At 42.5% G+C, this 24,393-nt stretch overlaps 1 protein-coding gene across 3 annotated transcripts in view; it reads left to right on the top strand.

The window, feature by feature from the left end:
• Nucleotides 1–19,935: 19,935 nt before the first annotated feature.
• STK38 (serine/threonine kinase 38) overlaps nucleotides 19,936–24,393 on the top strand; it is a 40,603-nt gene continuing 36,145 nt past the window's right edge. For all 3 annotated transcript variants that reach the window (XR_006604118.1, XM_004740049.3, XM_045071140.1), the window contains exon 1: nucleotides 19,936–20,235. The gene's annotated coding sequence lies outside the window, so the exon portion shown is untranslated. The remainder of the gene's footprint in view (nucleotides 20,236–24,393) is intronic.

Below are 24,393 nucleotides of genomic sequence, written 5' to 3'. Positions count from 1 at the left end.
GAGAGGCAGGCAGAGAGAGAGAGAGGAGGAAGCAGGCTCCCTGCTGAGCAGAGAGCCCAATGTGGGACTCGATCCCAGCACCCTGAGATCATGACCCAAGCCGAAGGCAGCGGCTTAACCCACTGAGCCACCCAGGCGCCCCACATATCAGAATTCTTGATTGTCGGCTAAGACTGAGACCTTCAGCAGCTTTTCAGTTGAACTCTTTTGAGTCTCACTATCATATCTCTTGTTTTACAAATTAGGAAAAGAAGAATGACTGACCTGAATCAGAAAAGGCATGTGAGAATTAAAACAACTCTTTGTTTGGAAAATGGGCAACTAAAGGGAGAGCTTAAAGATTTAAGCTCTGTTCTAATGCAAACTATGTTTAAGGTAACTATGTAACCTCAGTTGATGAGAGAAAGCTCCATTTTACTAATAAAACCAGCTTATCAGTGTAGAAATAATGTTAGTAATATCAAACCAGTGGTTTGATAGTCTGGGTGGCTCAGTTACTTGGGCGTCTGCCTTCGGGTCGGGTCATGATCCCTGGGTCCTAGGATCGAGACCCTCATTGGGTTCCCTGCTAAGCAGGGAGTCTGCTTCTCCCACTCTCTCTGCCCCTCCCCCCTGCTCATGTGCATGTGCCCTCTCTCTCTCAAATAAATAAGAAAGAAGGAAAGAACGAACGAACGAACGAACCAGTGGTGCCTGGATGACTCTGTCAGTTAAGCGCCTGCCTTCTGTTCAGGTCATAATACCAGAGTCCTGGACCCAGCCCCCTGTTGTGCTCCCTGGGATCCCTGCTTCTGTGGCTCCTCTGAGAGTCTGCTCTTCTCTCTTCACCACCTGCTCCCTCCAACTCATTCTCTCTCAAATAAATAAACTCTTAAAAAAAAAAGAAATATAAAATCAGCATTTTGCAAGCTCTAATAAAGTTAATGCAAGCAAGGATTGTCAACTAGTGATAAAACTAAGAACGCCGACCATACTAAATGGCAAGGATTTGGAGGCATTGGAATTCTCATGCAATGCGGGGAGGGGATAGGGAATGTAAAATGTACAAACACTTTGGAAAACAGTTTGGCAATTTTTTAAAAAGTTAAACAAATATCCATCATATGACTCAGCCATTCCACACCTAGATATTTAACCCATGAGAAATAGAAGTGTATGTCCCCACAAAGACTTATACACGAATGTTTGCAGAGGATTTCTTTATAAAAGCCCCAAAAAACTCTTTGAAGAGATTAAGGGTATGACTCATAGATCCTCCTTAGCCGTCTCAATAAAAGAAAAAAGTAGGATTATTTAGAAAAGATATGTGGAAAGATCTCTTTCTACTGGAATGAATCCCCACACCATTCACAGGAGACCCACAAGGCTCTTGAGAAGTTTATACTCAGTGGAGCAGCTTGGACTGAAAGGGATGGAGAAGATAAAATGAAAGGCTGCCAGACCCCTAAAATTCTACAGACAGGAAGGAGGCTGATAAAACTATTCAGCTTTGAACACTTAATCCTTTCATCAAAAAGGGAGGACAATTCAGGATGAAGCCTCAAACCCAGAAAACAGAGGTAAGGATTGTAGATGATTATTCCCAAAGCCTTGAAACCTGATGGGAGTTTACCTGACTGAATTTTGGAATTTCTTGGGACAAGTGATTCGTTTTTTTCCTTCTAAAATAGGAATGTTTATAACTGCTGTCCTGTGCTAGTCCCACCATTGTGTTTAGGGAGCAGAAAACTTTCCAGTTTTACAGGTCCACAGACGGAGAGGAATTTTACCCCAGGATGGTCTATATCCAGAGTCTCACCCATACCTAATATAAGTGATTTCAATGTTGAGATTTTAGACTTTGAGTTCATGCTCCCATGGGTTGCGATTTTGGAGATCTTGGAATGGAGTAAATATATTTGGCATATGAGATGGACATAAATCTTTGGGGATCACAGAGGAGATCATGGTAGGCAGAATAATGGTCTCCCAAAGATGTCTGCTTCCTAATCCCTAGAACCTATGAATGTGTATATAACATGGCAAAATAGAATTAAGTTAAGAGATGGAATTAAGTTTACCAATGAGATGACCTTAACACAAGGAAATTATCCTGGATTATCTGGGTGGGCCATATATAATCAAAAAGTTCCTTAAAATTGGAAGAGAGGGGCGCCTGGGTGGCTCAGTCAGTTAAGCGTAGGCCTTCTCGGGTCCTGAGCAAGGGGCTCTCTGCTTGCCAGAAGCCTGATTCTCCCTCCCTCTCTGCTGCTGCTCCTCCTGCTTGTGCTCTCTCCCGCTTTCTCTCTCTCTGTCAAATAAATAAATAAAATCTTTAAAAAAAAAAAGGTTGATAGAGAACTGAATGTATAAATAGTGTCAATTAATACCATATTGGTTCATTTTTAGTCTCAGATTGGAGGTCAGTAGATGTGATCATATTGTGGGAGAATCAGAGTATCATTCCCTGAGACTGGTGAATTTTAGCATCAGTAATGGGTCTAGATATCAGGGGTCTTCCAATGATGTGGTATGAATACACAGCACTACTTAAACTGTAACTTAGCCAAAATGTTTAAATTGAATCTCTCACACCTTTAGATATAAATTTCTTTTTAAAAAAGATTTTATTTATTTGACAGAGAGAGAGAGAGAGCACAAGAAGGCAGAGAGGCAGGCAGATAGAGAGGAGGAAGCAGGCTCCCTGCTGAGCAGAGAGCCTGATGCAGGGCTCTATCCCAGGACCCTGAGATCATGACCTGAGCCAAAGACGGAGGCTTAACCCACTGAGCCACCCAGGCACCCCTCTTTTCTTTTTTTAAGGTAAGTTCTATGGCCAACGTGGGGCTTAAACTCAATGACCCTGAGATCAAGAGTCACATGCTCTACCGACTGAGCCAACCAGGCGCCCCTAGACACAGCTTTTAATTTACAGTAAATTCAAGGTGCAAGATAAACAGTGGCACAAGAAAGTAAACAGAGAAATCAGAAAGTGGAATGTTCTGCAGGACACTTGGCCTGTCCTCTTTGAAAGTCAATGTTGGGACGAAAGGAGAAGAAATTGCTAAGGGTTTTGAACACTACTGGACCCATACTGGTTTCAACGAATTTGTTGAGGGGTGCCTGAGTGTCCCAGTTGGCCAAGCATCTGCCTTCAGCTCAGGTCATAATCCCTAAGATCAAGCCCTACATCAGGGTTCTCTGCTCAGCAGGGAGCCTGCTTCTTTCTCTGCCTGTGCTCCCCCCCACCACCACTCGTGCTCTCATTCTCTCTTTCAAAAAAAAGAAAAAAAGAAAAAAAAAGGTTGCTGAGAAGGACATTTTGGCAAAGTTTGAATATAATTTGGATATTAGATAAAATGAAAGTTTACAAGAGTGAAGAGGAAGAGATTGGTGACTGAAGAAAAGGTTACAGAATAATATGAAGGAGATAGTTTTATTGAATTAAAAACTGTGGGTATAGAAGAAGATACCGATTGAGATTCACTAAAATATTAACAGTGGTAATCTCTGATAATGGGATGATGCTATTCTCTTGTTTTTGCCTACTTGGATTTTCTACCTTTCTACTCTGCATGTGCAGAATTTTATACTGACAAAACATTGTTTTTAAAGGAATATTAGACTTATACGAGATAATAGGTAATACAGATAAAGAATTAGGGCTACATTAAATGCACCTATGGCTACTTCTCTGGGTCTACCACTATGATAATAACTAACATGTCCTGAGTGTTTGCAAGGTAATCCATATACTTCTAATTGCTTTGCTTATATTTATTGAGGGGTTTTCAAACCTTTTGGATGGTGACTCACGAAAACATTTTACAGAGCAATGTAGCACACTCCTACATATATACTTTCAGACTATATACTATGGAAACAAAAGCTTTCAGTAAACAATTACTGGGATGCCTGGGTGGTTCAGTTGGTTGGGTGTCTTCCTTCAACTCAGGTCAGGATCCCAGGGTCCTGGGATGGAGTCCCACGTTGGGCTCCCTGCTCAGTGGGGAGCCTGATTCTCCCTCTCCTTTTGCCTGCTGCTCACCCTGCTGTGCTCTCTCTCATGTGCTCTCTGTCAAATAAATAAAATCTTAAAAAAAGTAAAACAAATAAAACGTTTATAAATGGTCTTTAAAAAAAAAAAAACCAAACCAATTACCTACGCTGTGTGTAATGAATGCGTTCTGGAATCTTAAAATGTATTCTGATTTTACTTCATTTAAAAAAATGCTAGTTCACTTATGAAATTGATTTTGTGATCCACTAATGGGTCTTGACTCGCAGTTTGAAAAACACTTTTAAGTCATTTACTACGCGTAGACATGCATAAATTCCCATGTGGAAGGAACTGTTCTTGTACCTATTTTTCAGAAGAGGAAATTCTGACTCAGAGAGGCTGAGTAACTTGCCTAAGCACACACAGCCAAGGATGAAGTGGACGAACCAGAGTTTTAACCCTGGGAGTCAGCCCCAAAGCCTGTCCTTTGAAACACTGTCTCCCATGCCTCTCATCCCACCAGACACATGGTGAGAAATGAGTATCTGCTAATACGTGTCCATGATTCTCCAAACAAGTGATTCATTTAGCATTTGAACAGTGTGCTCTCTTAAGGGTATTGGCGTATTCAAGACAATGCAGAGTTATGGAACCTCTTTCCTGACTTTTGAATTTCAAGATGAATAAGAGTTCCATGTGAAGAGCATAGACTTCAAAGTCAGATAATTCTGGGTTCGGACACTGGCTCCACAGCAGGGACAGAACCAGATTTGGTGGGAACTGACGTTTATACGATATTGAAAGCTCCCTTTAAGGAGAAGAATAAAGCTTATGGATACAGAATTAGATGCAGGGTCTGGAAAGAGGCCCATGCAAGAGAGGATATCTTCAGTTTCCTTAGTTTCATTACCTTCCTGGTTCATTTGCCTCTGATGGCCCCTCACTGGCCCTTTCTTTTGTGTTCAGATCTCTGAAATAGGGTTAAAGATGCTTGCTTCTTAGGGATGCGAGGGGATCCGTTGGAGGGCCTAGCAGAATGTTTATTAAGTATGCAATAAGTGATTGTTCACAGTAATACGATAGTGACGGGATGCCTGGGTGGCTCAACTGGTTAAGCGTTTGCCTTCCTTCCGCTCAGGTCATGATCCCAGGGTGCTGGGATAGAGCTCTGCCTTGGTCTCCCTGCTCGGCAGAAGCCAGTTTCTCCCTCTCCTACTCCTCCTGCTTGTGTTCCCTCTCTCGCTGTCAAAAAAATAAATAAAATCTTAAAAATATGTATATAATAATGATGATGATGATAAAAACAGAATACTTCAACTATAAGCCGGTTCCTAACCAGGGTTTTGAAATTAAAAACATGATGTAGAGAAAATTAGTTTGTCAGTTCGTTTAAGCCTCAGCTCTGCAATTTAACTCTCCCTGGAGTCCAATTATTCTGGTTTCTCCAAAGAGAAGTCTAAGTAAGAATAAGAAAACAGAGCATCTAAAAACAAAGGCAGATAGAATATCATGGGAGAAACTCATCTGCAGGGGCCTCCAAAGGCCAGATTTCCACTGTGGGGATGTCAACAAGAAGAAAATATATTTAACCATTTTAAGTCTTTCTCCATCAGTGGAAGAGAGGCAGCTTTCAGGGTGCATCTTGCTGTCGAGAGAGAAGGCAACTGTATAGACCCCCACTATGGCCTGTGTCAGGTTTTAGCCCCCTGTAAGCAGACACTTGGTGTTTATTGTTCGGCTGTGTCCTGAAGGATTATCACAAAGCAAGAGGCTTCTAGAGTTGTCTTCCTGCCCCACGGAGAACCAGCAGAATTTGAAGGAAAGCATGTCACATTGCCTTCAACTTGCATCTTCCATTCTCCTTTTAGGTACTGAGATTCTAAAAGCAAACAAACAAACAAAACAAAACAAAACACAGAGTGTTTTGTTTTGTTTTTTTTTAAGATTTTATCTATTTATTTGAGAGAGAGATCACAAGTTGGCAGAGAGGCAGGCAGAGAGAGAGGGGGAAGCAGGGTCTCTGCTGGGCAGAGAGCTCGATTTGGGGCTTGATCCCAGGACCCAGAGATCACAACCTGAGCCGAAGGAAGAGGCTTAACCCACTGAGCCACCCAGGCGCCCCCAAAAGAGCTGTGTTAATACGGAGTTACATGAAAATATAATGGAACTCTTTCTCATACGTGTGGCATCTCTTGGTTATCTGTGGGTTTTTTGTTTGGGGTGATCCTGCTGTTTCATTTAGGTAATACATGGTAAATGGGGATATGTGGGAAGAGAAAGGTCAAGAGATGGTAGGAGGTAATTAGATTAATTAGATAATTAAGGGGAGATATGTGGGTGATTATTAATCTTCTTGCTAGCTGCATTTAGGCACAAGTACACATTTTAGTTTCCTTAATATTTACAAATGACTCATACCCTCTGAAATTCAACAGTCACAAAATCTTCACATTTTCCTCTGGAAATTGCTCTGTGTAATGCTGAAGATGAAACGGCCCTTCTTTTTCTACTCTCTGGCAAAATGCTTTTTTTCTTTGCTGTATCTGTTTATTGGCCAGAGACACCAGGCAGTTCTGGATTTATCTATGATCTCCAAACCGGTATTTCTCTGGAGTCTCAATATCCACAGTACTGTGTCGGGAGGCTCCTTTAGAATATCAACTGATGACTTTTGTCCCCAGGATTTTCTTTTCTCCATGGCCTTTTGCCCATTTGGTGAACCAAATCTTTGTTGTTTAGGGCAGGGTGGACCTATCTGAAAGAAGAGTCTTTTCTTGCAGCTCTGGAGCCAGGACCATGTGGGTAATGGAAAAGACTCATGAAAAGAGAGCTGTCGAGGTTTGGAAGAGTCTTCTTGACCTCTAGGTGAGATCAGGGTCCCCTGACTGAGGGGATGGTGAGTGGAGAACTCAGAAGCTTGTATATTCCAGGCCTCGTGCTGTGTTCCCCACAACTGGACCAGGACTTCTGGGTTGGGGGGTAGGGACAGTGGAGAGGGGAATGACCCTCACCACAGTGAGGGTGGTGACCCAAAACTGTTACAGTTTTGGTGACTTCAGTGGTTGTTGTGAGGTGAAATTTCACACAAAGATGCTGTGTGGCCTCCATCGGGCCACTCTCGGCAGCGGTTGCTTTAATTGTTTCTAATGATCACTTTGGACAAAGTCTGGAAGAACAGAGGAAAAGCAATTTCATTGTGTGAGGAGGGTGTTCCGATCCTTTTAAACTAGTATTCATGAGGTCTGTGAGCTCTTGGTACATTTCGGCTGGATAGTACCCGGGGTGATTTGCAGGAGCAGAAAGGGCCTCTCCCCTGTGTCTCGACACCACAGCAGTCCCTGGATATTAGATACAACTCTGGGGAAAAGCTGGGGGTATAGAATGACCCTAACATATCTTACTGTAATCTGTGATCATTGTTACTCAGGCAAAACACAGGAAATCGTGCAGACAGTTCTCTGGGGAAAGGGGAGGGTGACTTGAGCTGAGACCTGAGGAGTGAGTTAGAGATAACGAGGTGTCTGGGATGGTAGAAAGCAAATATAGTCCCTGGGCTGGCCAGGGACTATTGACCTGGTGAGCCACCTAGAACCGTTTGTGAAATGTTGTCAAAAGGGAAAAAGCAACGGAACAAGGAGAAGGGACTGGTCAGTGGTGGTGAACCCTGCAGAGAGGCCAGGCAATGTGAAGACCACTGGATTTAAAGAATACAGAAGATGCTGGTGTTGACTTTGTCGGGGCTAGTCTCCGCAGACCAGGAAGGTGGTGCACAGGGAATAAAACTGCAGGAGATTGAGACACGGGAGGTATAGAACTAAAGATGGTAAACAGAGACAACTCTTCCTTGAAATTTGGCTGCAAAAGGAACGGTAAAGGGCAGTAGGTGGGAGCCAGATATGGGGTCAAATGAAGAGGCTTTTAGTGCGGGGAGCCTTCAAGTATGCATAAACAGAGGTAGGAAGTAGCAAGAAGAGCGGGTAGGAGAGCAAGGAAAGAGGAGGGGGACACTCGGTAGCAAAGGACCCCTAAGGAACTAGAAATGACCCAAACCAAAGACCCAATAGGAAATTGGTCTAAGTGGGAGAAGAAAAGGCTGAGGGTTCAGTTATCTGTAAATTTGGTGGCAGAAGGTAAGGGAGCTGCCTAAAGGTCTCTGTGAAGTGGGAATTGATAGGATCTGCTCACTGGGATGGGTTGCAGGGTGGGAAGGCTGGTAAAATCAAAGAATTAAAGAAGGTGCAAAGACGTGAAACAGCTGGTAGAGTGAGTACGAATTCTAGATGCATACAAAACCCCTTCTATTTCAGTACTTTGATTTCTATTTTGATGTCTCATTCCTCTAGGTGGCAGATGCTTCATCTGAGTCAATTCAAGAAGGGCTGACAGAGAGAAGTCGGATTAAATGGGTCTGGAGCTTAAAGAAAGGATATGGGCTGAAAACATCAATTTGGGGTTCCTCAGAACAGGGTTTGCCCAAGAGTCATTGACATGGATCAGGGAGAGAAAAGAGGAAAAAGAGCCAAACCTGGAAAAACTTCAACATCTGAAGGCTCAGTAGAAGGAAGAAGAATCAGCAGAGGAGATTGTAGAGGTAGGAAGCAAAGCGGAAGAATGTGGTATCACAGAACTAAGGGAAGTGAATATTTTAAGTAAGTGGAATAAGAGGTCAGCTAGGATTAGGATTATAAAATATCTTTCAGTGTCATGTCTTCTTTCTTTGGGTTGGCGCACACACAAAAAGAGTGAGAAGATATATAGTTATCTTATATAAGGCCACACTTTATTGAATTTCCAGTGCCTGATTATATTATCCAACCAAGTAATCAATCATATTCACCAGAACACACTGTGTGCCAAAATGTGCTAAGGACAGTGTTTCCTCGTATGCTCACTGGGGCTCATCAACCATTCTCATGGTCACACATTAAAAAAAACAATATTTGGGGCACCTGAGTGGCTTACTTGGTTAAGCGTCTGTCTTTGGCTTCACCTTGGGCTCTGGGCTCACAGGGGAGACAGCTTCTCCTTCTCCCTCTTCCCCCTCCATCGTCTCTTCTTCTCTCTCAAATAAATAAATCTTTAAAACATTTTTTTGTTGTTGTTTATTTAGAGAGTGCAAGAGGAGGGGCAGAGGCTGAGGGGGAGAGAATCCCAAGCAGACTCCATGCTGAACACAGAGCCTGACACAGGGCTCAATTCCATGACCCCAAGATCACAACCTGAGCTGAAACCAGGAGTCAGATGCTTAACTGATTGAGCCACCTAGGCACCCCTAAATTAATAAAAACCTTAACAAGAAAAACAAAAGTATTAGTACCTCTCCTGTGGTGAATGGGTGATGAGGCTCCCAAGCCTGCCTGGGTCCATTTGGCTACACTGAGGGCTGGAAGGGAGCTATTATTATCATCCTCTGCTTCTGATCAAGGTTTTTCTTATTCTTATAGCGAGTATGATGGTAGAGGAGCTTTATTGTTGTGAGAGCAGAGCTGGGAACCACCCAGGGTAAGAGCTGTCAGTGGTCATTAGGGGGGTTAGTCAGAGCTTTGGAGAATGAGGGAGGTTTCAAAAGCTAGGTACTTAAGGGACGCCTGGGTGGCTCAGTTGGTTAAGCTGCTGCCTTCGGCTCAGGTCATGATCCCAGCGTCCTGGGATAGAGTCCCACATCAGGCTCCTTGCTTGGCGGGGAGCCTGCTTCTCCCTCTGCCTCTGCCTGCCACTCTGTCTGCCTGTGATTGCTCTCGCTTCTCTCTCTATGACAAATAAATAAATAAAATCTTTAAAAAAAAAAAAAAGCTAGGTACTTAAAAAAAAAGGCTACATTACATTGTTCAGCTTTCGGTCATGAGGAAGGGGTAGCGAGAGATAGTGGGGAAGAGAGAGGGAGAGAGAGGGAAATAAGTTTATTCTAAAAATTAGGAACAGGAGGAAAAAAATTATTTATTTATTTATTTTTAAGATTTTATTTATTTGAGAGAGAGAGACAGCACGCAGAAGCAGGGGCAGACAGAGAAGCAGATTCCCTGCAGAGCAGGGAGCCTACTGCAGGGCTTGATCCCAAGACCCTGGGATCATGACCTGAGTGGAAGGCAAATGCTTAATGGACTGAGCCACCCAGGTGCTTCCGTAAAGTCTTATTCTAAAAATTAGGAAGATTAAGCTTTGAGGGTCTTGAAGCATCTGAGTTCCAACTTTAGGAGTTAGAAACTTGTGAGTTTCTGTTTGGCCCAAGTTGGTCCGTAGGCTTTAATGTCTGCTTTGAATGTGCTTCCTGCACAAAAGGGAGTACCCTGAGAGAATTCTGTTCCTACAATACAGTGCAGCTGCAAATAGGACTTCAGGAATGAAATCAGATTGTCAGTGGAATAACAGAATTCACTATTGCAAAGAACCCCTTTTAGATGAATTCATTTTGGCATATTGGCCATTGGAACAGGGTTATTAGAATATTTTAAGGGTTATTATAATAACCCTTAAAAATGAGGCAGTTTTATTTGTCCTAATATGAAATGATTTCCAAGATGTTTTCTTTCAATGACAAAGTACAAGGTACAAAACAGCGTGTTCAGAATGCTATTTTCAGAAAAAGTGTATATAGGAATAGGTTTGCATATACAAAAACTATAGAAAGATACACAAGAAATGGACAACAGAGGTGACCCATGGGGAGGAGAGCTTGGTGACCAGGGATGAAGGTGGGGGATTTTCATTGTGCACTCCTTCATATTTTGTACCAAGTGTAGTATTATTTATTTAATGAATAAAATATATATTAATACATAAAAGATGCCTTTGGTGAATTATTTTGCAAAGGTTCATTTGTAATGCAAACAGCCACTCCCTCATTTGCTTTGGAAATGTTGACATTTGTGTCCTGAATTTTCCTAAAGCATGAAACACCAGAGTCTATAAACCACACCCCAAGTGTTCTAAATTTGAGGTCAACTGACAAAACCAGCCATGCAAGTGTGACTTTCCAAAAGGCCAGATATTGTCAAGAGGGGCAGAATAAGTAGCAAGGGAGCTTAACGCACAGCCAGCATGTAAGAATGTCAGAGGGTGGGTGGAGAGAGTTGGTACAATATCCTTTCTTTTTCTTTTTTTTTTTTTTTTAAAGATTTATTTATTTATTTGACAGACAGAGATCACAAGTAGGCAGAGAAGTAGGCAGAGAGAGAGGAGGAAGCAGGATCCCCGCTGAGCAGAGAACCCGGATCTCTGGCATCATGACCTGAGCCGAAGGCAGAGGCTTTAACCCACTGAGCCACCCAGACGCCCCAATAAATAAAGTCTTTTAAAAAAATAAAACTTTATGAGGAGAGATGGGCCATGACATCGACATGACTTAAAATTCAGTTTTCAAGGAAGAAGTCATGAAGCTATGCCCTCAGAGATAAATGAAGAATCCAGTGTTGATTCCACAGGTCAAATCCTGCTGTTTCAAATGCCAATGACTGTGACTGAATTATTTTATCACATTGAGATTTGTCAAGAGATTGATCGTATGGGCCAGCATCTGGGTTAGATCTCATTTTTGGTAATAGGCAGATTTGTCAGAATTATGCAATGACAGCCCATTGCTAGTCTGTGGATTCAGCCGTATGGAGAGGCACGAGAGAGCAGGAGAGAGATCAGGGGACAAGGAAGTCAGGAAACCTGGCTCTAGCTGAGCTTTGCAATTTAATGTATCCATACATTGGGCAACTTAATTCTTGTTCATAGACTGTTTCACATTTGTAAAATGGAGGATTAGTTGAAGTGATCTCTAGGTTCCCTTTTAGGTTGGTTGTTGGATTCTAAAACAGTTGTTAGCAATTTAGAACTGAAGGGGAATTTATGAGCTTATATTTCAAAGCCAGGAGGTGGAAACAGGCTGTTGGGTATCCTTTTGCCCCTTTGATTAGAAGCTACATAAGAAAAAAAAAAAAAATAAGAAAAAAAAAAAAAAAAAAAAAAAAAAAAAAAAAAAAAAAAAAAAAAAAAAAAAAAAAAAAAAAAAAAAAAAAAAAAAAAAAAAAAAAAAAGAAGCTACATAAGAACTAGCATATGATCTTGGCCCCTCTCTCCTATAACCACACACACACACACACACACACACACACACACACACTCTGGTGGTAACCATCTACTTCTGTGTTCCTCAGAGCACTAGTTTAGGGAAATGTTAACTAGTGCTCTGTAAAACATTTCAAATACATCTATGGAATCTTGAATAATAAATATTCCTGATGGAGAGTCATTATGCTATTAAAGGTTCTGAGAAGGCCTGCTAGAAAGAATCTCACATAATTATACTTAACCCAGCACGTTTCAAACTTATGGGTATAGAATGTTTTGCTATGTCCTATTAGGGAACAAATGGGATTCACATGCTTCCATTTTTAGGGAATGTATGACATCAGCTATCAGTTGGCAGTTAGGGCAGTTCTGGGGCCTCTACGAATATGGGAAGATTTAGTACATTCCTAAGGGAGACTGTCAGTCTTGCTCTCGAAGCTCTCCACCCCACCAATTAAAAGAAAACCTTTCAACAGTAGAAACCTCAGGATCTCCCTTGTTTTACAGGAAGGTTCCCAACTAAGCACAATGAGGTCAGTGACATCTTATCCCTTTCACTTCTGGTTTTGATTTATTTTTGCTTTGGGGATTGCTTCTCTATCTTTTGGCTAAGAGCAAGTGTATTTTTTTCCTTTGGGGAACTTGTTTTCATCCCTCTCTTTGTTCGGCAATTATTGTTCTCTTTCTTTCCTTCCCCCATAAAGTTTGTATAATTTCTTCCCTCCTAATATTTTCACTACCAAATGGGGAGGTGGGAACAGTTTATGTGTCATTTGGTTACTGAACCTGCCATGCTTCGCATCCTTCATTTGTTTTTGAGATTATCCACCCTCGACTCCCAAAGAAACATTGACTCATCACGACACACATGACACACAGGCGTGCACAATCATCTGGAAAAAAACTGATTCAAAATCTATGTTTCTGGGGGCGCCTGGGTGGCTCAGTGGGTTAAAACCTCTGCCTTTGGCTCAGGTCACGATCCCAGGGTCCCCGAGTCAGGCTCTCTGCTCAGCAGGGAGCCTGCTTCCCTTCCTCTCTCTCTGTCTGCCTCTCTGCCTACTTGTGATCTCTGTTGGTCAGATAAAATAAATAAAATCTTTTTAAAAAAATCTATGTTTCTGAAGACTTCTCAATTATTTTGGCCCCATGATTAAGCAGTTTGAAGAAAATAAAAATCTCTAAGCAGGCAAAGTCATATGATCAAAGCTGTTATTGTACTAGGCATTGGCATACTTTTAGTCTGCACCCAAGAAACAAAATGGAAAACTACATTTGCATTTAGTGCTTTCTTTACTTTGAGGTTTTCAGGTTTGAGGCCTAAGCATTGGGATAAAAAAGATCAGACAGCTGTGGCAGGCCCAGTCAATTATACAAAGGCTTCCTGAAGGACTGCAGCTACAAATAAATTCTTTTTCTCCTGGCCATGTATGGTTATTGGCAGTTATCACAGAGTATATGCTGTGTGAGCTCAGGACTGTCCCTTCTGCTCTCCTAGGACCATGGGAAAGAAATGGGGATGAGAAGGCAGCTGGATGGGGCTAGAGGTACCCACTCACTCTCCCAATATTGCAATATTACAGTTGATATTTAAAAGGGAGATAGCAATTCATAGCAATTTCATAGTGATGAAATTGAGTGGGAGGGGAACACTAATGAGAAAACAAAACTATGGTAAGAGAGAGATCACTTAGGGGGATGGTTAATTTCATGGGTTATCTTGGCTAGGCTGTGGTGTTCAAATTGGTCAAATGTTAGTTTAAATGTTGCTGTGAAAGTATATCTTAGATACAAGTAATATTTATAATCCTCTAACTTAAAATTAAGCAGATTACCTTCTATAAGGTATGTGGGTCTCATCCAGTCCATTGAAGGCCTTCTAGGAAAAGGCTGTGATGTTCAAAGGAAGAAGCAATTCTGCCTCCAGATGAGAACATAGAAATCCTGCCTGAGTTTCCAACCTGCTGTGCTACCCTGTGGATTTCAGACTCAAGGCTGCAACATCTACTCTTGCCTGAGTTCCTGCCTGTCAGCCTGCCCTACTGATTTAGGACTTGCCAGTGCCCACGATCATGTGAGCCAGTTCCTTAAAACAAATCTCTCTCATTCTATCCTACTTCTTCTGCTACTCTCGAGAATGTTGACTGACACAGAGAGCTCCAGGAAGGATGACCCTAGAGAAAAAACTGGAGCCGATAGGCTGAGAGTCTGAACACAATTTGAGAAAAGTTTTCCAGTTTTGATAGAGAGCTTGCAGATAAATCAGTGATGGTTATTATATTTTATTATATAAATAATAAAGGGAGAGGGAGAGAGAGAGAGAGATAATCTCAAGCAGACTCTGTACAGAGCTCAGAGCCTGACATGAGATTATGACCTGAGCCTAAATCAAGAGCTGGATGACCAACTGACTGAGCCACTCAGGTGGCTGAAAGCAGCTGCTTCTGCTGATTTAATCTGATAGGAGTAGATGGCGGCAAGGAGCTGCTGTTTATCACTGTAAGTCTTGTAGACCTCTTTTCTCCCCCCGCCAAGTCTACATGTGCCTTACTTTGATAAAAATAAATTAAAAGTTATATGGGAAATTTTGAAAGCAGAGAAAAGTCAAAAGGAGAAAATAATAATCGTTCATCATTCTTCCATTCAGGGAAAGCAACAGTGTACATTTTAGAGGAACAGGATTATTAAACGAATTTGAAATGAAATTGTCAGAGCTTGAGGTTTTCAAAATATCATAATAAGAATAGTATAGTGTGTGCAATATCACAGGTATAATTACATACAGTATAATCATACACTGTATGATCCCCATTTGTTTATATGTGTATCAGAAAGTACTCTAGAGGGACTTGGTAGTGACAAGGGCAGGCAAACAAGATGCCTTGTGTGCACGATATAAGGAGATGCTCACCCTCAGGGTCATGCAATGCATTTGCTTCAGCTGAACTTGAGAGCCTCCTCCAGTGTTGAGCCTAGGTGTTCCACTTGCTTTACCCCGGTCTGGCCCTGGTAGGGACCTAGGGCCACTGGATCATAGGCACTTTCCCCTTCTTATTTTTCTCTTGGATATATGTTCAAGTTCCTTCCTATCCCAGATGTGGCATATGGACCACCAGCATTAGCATCACCTGGGAGCTTGTTTGAAATGCAGAATCTCAGGGGCACCTGTGTGGCTCAGTTGGTTAAGCGACTGCCTTTGGCTCAGGTCATGATCCTGGAGTCCCGGGATCAAGTCCGACCTCGGGCTCCCTGCTTGGTGGGGAGTCTGCTTCTCCCTCTGACCTCTCCCCTCTTATGCTCTCTCTCTCTCAAATAAGTAAATAAATAAATCTTGAAAAAAGAAAAAAAGAAATAGAGAATCTCCGTTCTGCCCAGACCTTCTAAATCAGAATCTGTATTTTATTTGAATCCTAGGGGATTTGTGTGCATGTTAAAGTTGGAGGAACACTGGGCTAGCAGGCACCAAGAACAGTTCCTATCTTCTTATGGAAGGAATATTCGGAGGCCACTGATGTCATTGCCCCCACTGGGTGAGACACATGCTGTCAGACTGTAAGATACCTGTTCTTTGGAGGATTGTGGTCTTTGACAGAAGGATGAGCTTAGGCCAGTGAAGCAATCGCAGGTCAGCCTGATGGGCAAGAAACATGTAATTTCCTTGGAACAAAGAACAACTTGGGGGCAACTTCTATTTTTTTCTTAAAGATATATTTATTTATTTATTTTAGACACTGAGAGAGAGAGAGAGAGAGAGAGAGAGAGAGAGAGGGCTTGCTCTCGCTCAGGGTGGGGAGGGGCAAAGGGGAAAGGAGAGAGAGAAAATCTCAAGCAGACTCCCTGCTTTATGGAGCCTGAGGCAGGGCTCATCTCCTGATCCTCAGATCCTGACCTGAGATCCTGACATGAACTGAAATCAAGAGTTGCTCAACCAACTGAGCCACCCAGGCACCCCTGCGGCAATGTTTAAAGAGAAGGAAAAGGTTAGTGGGTCTGAAACTGGGGGAAAGAGCAAGCATGACAAAAGAGTTAATATTTGAAGCACCTGGCTGGCTCAGTTGGCAGAGCATGCAAATCTGTCTTTTTCTTATTTGAGAGAGAGAGAGCATGAGAGGGGAGAAGATCAGAGGAAAAAGCAGACTCCCTCTGGATTCAGGAACCTGATGCAGGACTTGATCCTGGGACTCCAGGATCTTGACCTGAGCTGAAAGCAGTCACTTAACCAACTGAGCCACTCAGGCATTCAGCATGCAACTTTTGATCTTGGTTTTGTAAGTTTGAACCCCCGCTTTGAGCATAGAACTTGGGTTAAAAAAAAAAAAAAAGTGTGGAGTACCGGGTGGCTCAGTTGGTTAGGTGTCTGACTTCTGCTTGGGTCATGATCTCAGGGTCCTGGGATGGATCCCTGTGTCTAGCTCCCTGCTCAGTGGGGAGTCTGCTTCTCCCTCTCCCGCACTCCCTGCTTGTGCTCTCACTCTCTTTCTCCCTCTCTCTCAAATAAATAAATGAATAAATAATCTTAGGAAAAAAAGTACTAATATTCTGACCAAATAACTCAAGTCCCATGAGGATGAAGGATAACTCAGTATACTCTAAGGTTGTTGGTTTTCCAGCAGCTTTTATAAGATTATCTGTTATAAAATGGAGAATCTTGGGGGGCGGGTGCCTTGTCTCAGTTGGTGGGGCGTGCAACTCTAGATCTGGGGGTTGTAAGTTCGAGCCCCCCCACTTTAGGTAGAGTGATTATTTAAAAATAAAATCTTAAAACAAAACAAAACAAAACCCCAAAATGGAGGTCTCTTGCTGCAGCCACAGAAGTGGGTACATGAGGCACAGGGCTTGAAGGGGGACTCCATGGATGGCTCTAAGAAAATGGCAGACAAGCTGGCTATGGGGAAATCCCCAGCTTCCATAAGGCCAGGCAGAAGAAAACAGAGACCAGAATACCCTGTCAACCCAAGAAACTACTGAGCAGGAGAAGTAGCATGAAATTTCCTAAGAACTTGGAGGATTCCCCAGCCCTGTCATCTTTGAGACACTCCAGTCACAACATGGACAAAGAGCCACCTGCAAGATGGACTCGAGTGAGTGACAAGCTACACTGTGAACCTGGGCATTCTGTGCCGATGCTACTGGCCTGTGGGTCTCTCAGGAGACCCCTAATTGGACTGCCAAATTCTCCAGTTTGCCCTGGGATAGTACAGCAAGTTATTTGTATGATTAATGAAAAGAACACATACTTTGTGGCAAAAAAGGACACATACACACAAAAAAGCCCCACCAAGCTGAGAATCTTGATTAGGTGAATTATATTATAGTTATAATTATATGAGGACAGAGATAATATAGAATAGAAAATATAAAGGGATTGACTCTGTTTCGTGTTACCATTAACCAGAAGTCAATTGATAAGGGTCCTGGATGGCTTAGTTGGAGGAGCATGTGATTTTTGATCTTGGGGTCTTGAGTTCAAGCCCCACATTGGTTATAGAGATTACTAAAGAAAACAAACTTAAAAAAAAAATCCTGCAATATGTCATTCTCCATTTAGATTGGAGAGTTAGATTAAAAGAGAACAGCATAGTTATATATACTCCATGGCAAACATTATTGGTGGGGTCACCCAATAACCATTTTCACTCCCTTTCTTTTTTGCTAGCCTCCATTACAGAATATTTAAAAAGCTGAGTATTTGCTCTCCCCAGAAGGGTGGCCATGTGTCACAGTTCTGGTCTGAGACCTCTATGAAGGTTTCTAGAAGCTATATGGAACAGCTACACTCTGACCAGAATGGATTCAGAGTGATCTTTTCAGGGTCTGGAGTAGGGTGTGGAGAGCAAGACACTTCCCTTGGAGTGTCTATATATGGATGTCTACATACTACGTAAGATTTATGAGGGTGGCAAAAGACTCAGTAAACAAAATAATATTTTAATGCAGTGTTTAAAAAATAAAAATTAATGCAAAAGATGCATGATGAACAAAAGATCAGCATTTATAATAACGACACGATCCAACAACACCAGTAGCAGAGGGAAGCAAATAAAGTCCAGTCCCATGGGTGCAGGGTCAGATCACGCTCACTTCTTCCAACTCACAGTCTGAGGTGGGTATAAGTGACTGGTGCCATTTAGGTTTTGTGCCTACTTCCTGGCCACAAGGGAGTCTACCAGAGAAGAACAGCTTATTCTGGCTGAGTTATTTTGAGGAAAACCTTAGTGTTTATTAGAATTAGGGTACAGATAAGTTCATACAGAATGATAGAGAATAGAGGATGAGATGCTTCTTGCAAAACTGGGAAGTCTCCAAGGAAAAGATAAGGTTTCAGCTGGGGAAAGGGGAAAGCAGAAAGAACATTGGATTTGCAACCAGAAAATGGGACTCCTCTCTTTGCTGTTTGTTTTACTAGCTGTGACAATTCAGGCAAGTCACTATGCTTCTCTGAGTGTTAGTTACTTTATGTGTAAAAACTCATCCTGCGTGACCTGCCAAAGACTCCAAAGACTTGTAAGGATGAACTAGATTAACTAAGAGAATGGGCTTTCCAAACTGAAAAGCACTATGCAAACATCTCCTACTGTTATTAAGTCATTAAGGACAGGTAGGACTTTAACAAAAGGTGTTGGGGAAGAAGGGCCTTTGGGCAGAGAGAATGAAGGCTGAAGTGGTTTTTGTTTGAGGTGAGACAAAAGGAAACTGAACTTTGAAGTTTAGGAAGATAAAAGCAGTCAAGGAATGCCTATGTTTTTAAGACCATTAAAGAAACAAACCCCAGGACCCCAAGCTTGAAGGGAAAACCAAGCTCTATAGTCTTACAGTAACTCAAGAGAGAGACACCAAACTAGCACAAAACACCCTAATAAATGACTTGCACATTTTGCTTCTTACATGGTCTTTTGAAGGCAGGCAGTCACCATATCTTACTCATCTTTGTTTACAGGAGTCTGACACTTCCTGGTCAAGAGCACTTTGCTCCATTCTCAAGGAAAGAATGAACGTGCAAAGGCTTGGGTCCTCTTTATTCCAGGGTGGTACAGACTAAGGGTTGCATAGCTTTGAAAAGCAGGTTCTTCTGTGCACATTGGGATGCCCTCCTGATGGCCTGATATTAGGAGAGCTCTCCAGATCCCAAGTAAGGTATTTTAGTCCTTAAACTGAGGAAGAGTAAGAGGGGACCAAGGGCTCCAGCCGTCTTATTGCTACAATAATAAAAAATCAGGGAGGGGGGCACCTGGGTGGCTCAGAGGGTTAAGCCTCTGCCTTCAGCTCCGGTCCTGATCTCAGGGTCCTGGAATCGAGTCCCGTATCCGGCTCTCTGCTCCGCATGGAGCCTGCTTCCTCCTCTCTGTCTCTGCCTGCCTCTCTGCCCACTTGTGATCTCTTTCTGTCAAATAAATAAAATCTTAAAAAAAAAAATCAGGGAGGACGACGATATAAGTAATAAAATTTCATAGAGCTGTAGATGAGTGAGAGCACGCCAACTCACACAGAGGCACAAATGAGTGCATGGCAAACTGGTTAAATCTGGGTAAGGTCTGTAATCTAGTCAGTGGTATTGGTCTGGTTAGTTGTATTGTGCCAATGTCAGTTTCCTGGTTTTGCTAATGTAGCGTGGTTATGTAAGACGATGAGGGAAGCTGGGTGGGTGATGGGTACAGGGACTTCCTTGTGTTAACTTTGCAGCTTTCTGTGAGTCTATAATTATTTCCAAATAAAGCAAACACAAAGAAACCAGAAAACAATGGGTACCTTCCCCGAGCCCAGCCTAGCGGCACCAAGACCGCTCCACATCCCCTGCTTCTGCCGTCCTCATGGCCCCTCCTGTTCAGGTAAGGCGGGGAGAGTGGGTGCGGCCCGGCCGCGCACGCGCAGTCCTAAAATCCCGGCCGCGTCGCTGGGCAGTCACGCTTGCGCAGTCTTGGCCTCTGGCTGCCGCGCCAGCCCCTCTACGCGGCGGGGGACTTGGCTGCCTTGGCCCCTTCGCGCTGCCGTCTTTTCCGGCAGTTGGAGCGCTTCCTGTTGTACTTACCCGCACCCGCCCCCTCGACCCCTACCGCAGAGACCCTAACGCGTCCCCACCTCTCCTCTAGTCCGCGGGCTGCTGCCACTGGGGCTTCGCCTGTCCGCCGGTCGAGAGAGGTCGCTGGCCGGGCGGGCGTCTGCGGCTGTCCGCCGCCCCCTGCTCTTCCACCCACGGGGCTCTGGTGAGTGTCTTGCTGCCGCTGTCTTCAGTCCATCCCAGGCTCTCCCTCTCATCTCCGCCCGACTCTTTGGGTTTCTCCCTTCCCGCCGGTTTCCTCTTACCAGCCCTGTCCTGACGGCCCCGCGGCCGCTCTCCTCAGCCTACTGACAGCTTCCCCTCTTCTCCCGGTTTCCAGAGGCTCCCCTGTCGGTCCTCGCCACATTTCTCCCAGTCTCAGGCTCCCCACCCCATTCTTTCTTTCTTTTTGTGCTGTTGGGGCGGGGAGCCAGGCTCTCTTCTCTTTCCCGTGTTGCCAGCTTTGTCTTCTCGCCGCGTCCGCTCAAGTCCCCTCTGGGATCTCAGTCATTACCAATGTCCACCTCTTTTCTTTTTTCTGGGTTCTGAGAACCTGAGAGCTGTTGTGTGAGGCAGAGATGTGCAAAGCTCGTTTTGGGGTGTGGTTCCTTGGAGTCTGCCCCCTTCCCCATGGTTAGTCTTAGGGTACTGAGCTTCAAATAATCTTAAAATTACAGGAAAATCGAGTGACGATTTTTTTTTTTTTCAAGAAGAGAGTGGAAAAGGAAAGTCGATAAGGACTTAGAGGAAAGTCTGTGTCAGAAAGTGTGCAGAAGCAGCTAGTGGAGAGATCAGATCTCCCAGTTTGCATTTTGAATTGACTAAAAGGCACAAAGAGAAACTTGTTGTTTTTGAAATGTCCAGAGGAAGGTTGACGTGAGGTAAACCTTGTGCTTCCTCTCCCTTTCAATTCACCTTGGCTCTAAATTAGACTTAGCCAGGCAGTAGATGTCATTTCCCTGAACATAAAACAAACACCACGATTACAGGCTCCACTCACAACAGGACCAGAACTCTATTCTCCAACTTTGTATGGAAAACAACTTCACCTCCCAGCTCTATCCCCACGATACATACATATATTCTTAGCTCCTCGTAGTCCTTAGCTCTCAGTAAATCTTTCATAAGGTGCTTACGAAGTGCATAGCATTGTGCATGAGATGGGAGAAGGATATTAAAAGTACTCTAAGACAGGTGCTTGTTTTCCTGTGGCTTACAGTTCAGGAGGACAAATTAAGATACATGATTCTTAAGGACTCGTATCGGTGTTCACTTGCCCAAATGGAAGATACTGGATTGTCAGTCACAAAGAAATAAAGAATTGGTGAGGGAAGGGGTATTCATAGAGATAACAGTACCGTTGTAAAGTCAGTCAACCAAGGATAACCATCTAGGTTGAATAAAAAATTGTTTTCATTTGATCTACTTTTTAAAGATTTTATTTATTTATTTGGCAGATAGAGATCACAAATAGGCAGAGAGGCAGGCAGAGAGAGAGAGAGGAGGAAGCAGGCTCCCTGATGAGCAGAGAGCTCTACATAGGACTCCATCTAAGGACCCTGGGATCATGGCCCAAGCCGAAGGCAAAGGCTTTAACCCACTGAGCCACCCAGGCGCCCCCTCATTTGATCTACTTTTATATAAGTTTGCAGTACCTATCCCTAATTTTTGAAGACCACATTCTTTTCTTAAATTTTAAAACTTTTAAGAATTTCTTACCTACCTATTCCCTAATTCTGCAGAGGTGGAGAATGAAACAAACAGGGAAGGGACCTCTGATGGCCTGTGGGTCAGGGCATGAAGGCTTGAATTCTCAAAAGTGTGACGGAAAGCCCTCTTATAAAAAGTACTTGGTTGACCCAGTAAAGCTATAAATTACTATAGGGCAATAGTAATTGTATCTTTTGATGGAAGGTTATTAGAATAGGATAATCCTTTTATGAGTGGAGGAAGGGAAGGAGGAGAAGGTTTTGAAGAAAGGTCAAAGGGAAGGATAGTGTAACCTTTGCCATTACATTAGAGACTATGTGAAGGTCGAAAATCATTCTGCTAAATCTGTTCATCTGTTATATGAGCATCTTTGAGTACACTTAATCTCCTGTTGATCTTTTTAAAAGCTTAGAAAGCCATGCCAGTGAGTTAAATGAGTAAAAAGTTTCTCCACCTCAGATTTATATACCTAACCAACGTAAATGTAATTTTGTTCTTTAGTTTTGTTGACAACTAAAAAATCATTAAGTTGCTCAACGTACTGTTATTAACCACCTATGATATGAAAGGCACTGGTTGTCGTAGGTTTAAATACTTTAGTTGTATTTTTATGTTGAATAATTTCAGTTGTTAAAATGTAACCACATATATGTATATATAAAAAGTTCTCTAGAAATGTTCAGACAAGGGAGGAGTACAGAGCACTCCCTTGCTTCAGACTTGTTTTTAAATCTGGTTTGAAAATTTCACCAGACTTAGAGTGCATGTGGTTTTCATTGTGGGTGGAGGGGGTACAGGCTGACAAATAAGGAACCACACCCAAGCTTCATAAAACAGAGGTCTTTAAACAATTCTGATAGCCTAAAAATATTTGGGTTTGCTTTGGTACTGGCAGAAACTTCCCCATAAAAAATAAAATTGTAACAAATAACATAGTAAGGTAGAGCTGAGTTCACTTTCTTGAATTTGTTATTACTGATAATTTTGGCATTTCATGAATAAAAATACTTGAAGTAGAGCCTTTATTTTGAATCTCTGCTCTGAAAGGATTATTTTACATGATTTTTCCCTGAGTATCTTTTAATAAAATTGCTTAATGTTAAGTTTGTCTTAGTAGTAATAAGTGTTTGCACATTCCTTAATAGCCTTAATCTATGAGATAGTTTTAAAAAGCTGCTAAATATTAATGGAAGAACCTTAAGGAAACTTTTTCATAAAGTGTACTATCTTTGAAAATGGCCCTTAGCCCCTCCTGATTTTTTCTCAGCTTTGTATTGGGACGAAAGGACAGACTTAGAGGCAGGTCATGTTGGAGGGAGGCATGATAAGGGTAAAATATTGAGCATTATTGCCAATGCTGGAGCAAGTCCAGATTGGTGAATGGTCTGGCCAAGTGTGACAGTATGGGCTGGCAAAAATATCTGGGTGAAAATGAGATTTAAATTTGGGAAAAAAATGTTCTATAAGCTATTTAGACTTTGTTGATATCAGTTTCTCATATGTAAAACGAGGAAGTTAGGGTTTTTTGTTTTTAAGATCCTTTCCATCACTAAAATTATGATTCAGGGGGCACCTGGGTAGCTCTGTGGGTTGAGCCTCTGCCTTCAGCTTGGGTCGTGATCTCAGGGTCCTGGGATCGAGTTCTGCATTGAGCTCTCTGCTCTGCAGGGAGCCTGCTTCTCCCTCTCTCTCCCTGCCTGCCTCTCTGCCTTGTTGTGTTCTCTGTCAAATAAATAAATAAATAAATAAATAAATTTTAAAAAGATTTTATTTATTTATTTGACAGACAGATCACAAGTTTGTAGGTTCGAGCCCCACATTGGGGGAAGAAATTACTTAAAAACAGTCTTTAAAAATTATTGGTAATTTAAAAATAATAGTACATGCTCATTGAAGAAAATACATAAAATGTGGAAAAGCCCAAACAAGAGTAAGATGATCTATTGCATTCTTATTGCCTGGAATTATGCCATTAGTAACCTCTTGATACATATTTCAAATAATTCTGTGCACCTCTAGTAAACACATAAATAAAACTGAGATCATGGTATACTGTTCTGTGACCTATTTCCACTTGGATTGGAAACATTTCCCCTGATGTTCAACATTTGAACATATTTTAATTGTTCATTATTTATCTATAGGACTTCTCATTCCTATTGTTGGATATTCAAGTTCAGAGTGCTACTTTGAACCCCCGTGTATGAATCCTTATGGGTCTTTGATTTCTCCAATGTAGATTCTTAGATGACAAAGAATTAAACTGTGTCTGTGTTATATATTCTTTATTTGCCTTTATGGTATTGTGATCTTGTTCTCTTCCTTTTTAAAATTACAGCATAAAGTGGCACCTGGGTAGCTCAGTCCTTAAGTGTCTGTCTTTGGCTCAGGTCATGATCCCAGGGTGCAGGGATTGAGCCCTGCATCAGGCTCCCTGCTTGGCGGGAAGCCTGCTTCTCCCTCTCCCACTCTCCCTGCTTGTGTTCCCTCTCTTGCTGTCTCTCTCTGTCGAATAAATAAATAAATAAATGAATGAATAAATAAAATTACAACATATGTTTTAAAGATCTATTCATGTCACTTTTAGATACAAATAGATTTGCTTCTCACCGCT

Source organism: Mustela putorius, unplaced genomic scaffold, assembly GCF_011764305.1.
Source record: "Mustela putorius furo isolate JIRA1106 unplaced genomic scaffold, ASM1176430v1.1 tig00003983_pilon_pilon_pilon, whole genome shotgun sequence".
NCBI lineage: Eukaryota > Metazoa > Chordata > Mammalia > Carnivora > Mustelidae > Mustela > Mustela putorius.
Note: the sequence above shows the minus strand (reverse complement) of the source record. Positions and strands in the feature narration are given on the sequence as shown.